This window comes from Apium graveolens, chromosome 3 (assembly GCF_009905375.1).
Source record: "Apium graveolens cultivar Ventura chromosome 3, ASM990537v1, whole genome shotgun sequence".
Lineage (NCBI taxonomy): Eukaryota > Viridiplantae > Streptophyta > Magnoliopsida > Apiales > Apiaceae > Apium > Apium graveolens.
Genome location: NC_133649.1, coordinates 35969783 through 35972057, shown reverse-complemented (window position 1 = coordinate 35972057; position 2275 = coordinate 35969783). Strand labels below are relative to the sequence as shown.

At 39.5% G+C, this 2275-nt stretch overlaps 1 non-coding gene across 1 annotated transcript; it reads left to right on the top strand.

Moving 5' to 3' along the window:
- The first annotated feature begins 835 nt into the window (after positions 1-835).
- Positions 836-942, top strand: LOC141716185 (small nucleolar RNA R71). Its single transcript, XR_012572903.1, has one exon. It is a non-coding gene; the product is annotated as a small nucleolar RNA R71 (small nucleolar RNA).
- The last annotated feature ends 1333 nt before the right edge of the window (positions 943-2275 follow it).

Sequence of the window (2275 nt, the reverse complement as noted above, 5' to 3'; positions counted from 1 at the left end):
GGATTTTTCAGGTTCTTCATCTTGCTGAATTTGGGGGCTTGCGACCTTTCCAGACCTCAAGGTGATGGCGTTCACCTGTTCTTCAACTTTTCTTTTGCCTGGATTTGTTTCCGTATCACTAGGAAGCGTTTTTGGTGGTCGATTCAATAAGGCATTAGCAATTTTCCCTATTTTGTTCTCCAGAGTCTTGATAGAAACAGCCTGGCTTTGGCATATAAGAGCCTGGTTTTTGCACATAAGCCGCAACTCCTCCAATTCAAATTTTTCATTCGAAGATAGACATGCACCATGAGTTTGTTGTTTTGGTGTAATTTGTTGCTGAAAACGGGGAGGGTTGAATAGCTTATTTCCAAACTGCTGGAACGGCTGTTGCATCACATTCTGATTGTTGCTCCAGCTGAAGTTGGGATGATTCTAGTTGTCAGGATGATAAGTGTCTAGAACTGGTTGCTGCGATCTCTGAAAGTTGCTCACAAACTGAATTGAGTCACTAGATATAGCGCATTACTCCATCACATGCGGACCTGCATACAGCTCACAAACACTAATTATCTGCTTAACACCATAGTTATCCAGAGAATCGATCTTCATAGACAACGCCTTTAGTTGAGCAGTGATAGCCGTAGTTGTATCCACTTCAAGAACTCCTGCTACCTTGCCCTGTGGACATCTCTGGGTTGGATACTGATATTCATTAGCAGCCATCAGTTCAATTAGATCATAAGTTTCCTCATAGCTCTTTGCCCAAAATGCTCCGCCTGATGCTGCATCGAGCATGGTTCTGGACTGTGCTCCCAACCCATTATAAAAATAATTGATGATCATCCAATCAGGTTTTCCATGATGAGGACACTTCCTAAGCATCTCCTTGTAGCGCTCCCAAGCTTCACATAGCGATTCTCTTTTTTGCTGCGCAAAGTGAGTAATAGTATTCCTGAGTGCAGCTGTCTTCGCCATAGGGAAGAATTTAGTAAGAAATTTCTGAGCAAGATCTTCCCAAGTAGTAATCGAACCAGCTGGTAGAGAGTGTAACCAGCTCTTAGCCTTGTCCTCAGAGAGAATGGGAACAGTCCCAGCTTCACAGCATCTTCAGGAACACCGTTGAACTTGAAGGTATCACAGATCTCAATGAAATCCCTAATGTGCATATTGGGATCTTCAGTTGGAGAACCCCCAAACTGGATTGAATTCTGCACCCATTGAATTATGCCAGGCTTGATCTCAAAGGTATTAGCTGTGATAGCTGGCCGGACAATGCTAGGTTGAATGTCATTGATCTTGGGTTGAGAAAAATCCATCAAGGCTTTCATTCATGTTGTTGGATCTCCCATTGTACAGAGTACCTGAAATACAAACAAATAAACCGTGAGAGTAAAAGAGTCCAAGTAAGTGAACTTTAACGACCACTGATGACAAGCACATAATCTAAAAATTAACACCGAGTCCCCGGCAGCGGCGCCAAAAACTTGTTAGGGCGAAAACACGCGCTAATATTCACGCAAGCATATGCGTTCACAAGTAGTATAAGATATAAATCAGATTCGTTCCCACATAGACTGGTTTATGTTAAGTTCAATTTATGCACCTATGCAACAATGTATGGTTATCGCTCAATGCTAAGACAAATAACAAATTGGGTTTTTATTAAACTAAGAGATTATAATAAATAACATTAACTAATAGAATTGAGGTTGAATTACTATATATGACAAACATGGAATTCTAACTTCATTACTACTTCATTCAAAGTCATTATTCTTAACCTTAGCATGTGATGGTGATGACACTAATCAGATAACACGAAACTAGTAAACACCAACTTTCGTTGTACGAATACCCTACTACCAAGCATCCACAAAAGAGATAGAAGTTGAATAGACACCAATTATGCTTAGTCCTTATATGTCTATAAGAATTGAAAACATGACGGTTTAATGTGCAAGTTACCTATCATGATTACATAGGGCAAGTAAGATGGTTAAAATTACCTACGAATCATGCATAACAAATACATGAACCTATGCTAGCATAGCAAGTTCTAAACCTCTATATTCACTGTCGCTTCAATAGAGATTAACACGTTATCTTATATGTTAGCTACACACGTAAGACGAATTAGCACAACCAATACCAGGATATCAATCAATCACCACACACTAAGGTATCAGAACAAATTAACTATAAAAATCCATAAATAAATCCGTTAGAACCCCATGATAGCGATTAGCCCATAATAGAACTCATTGTCACCATGAGTTCATATGAAAACATGTTA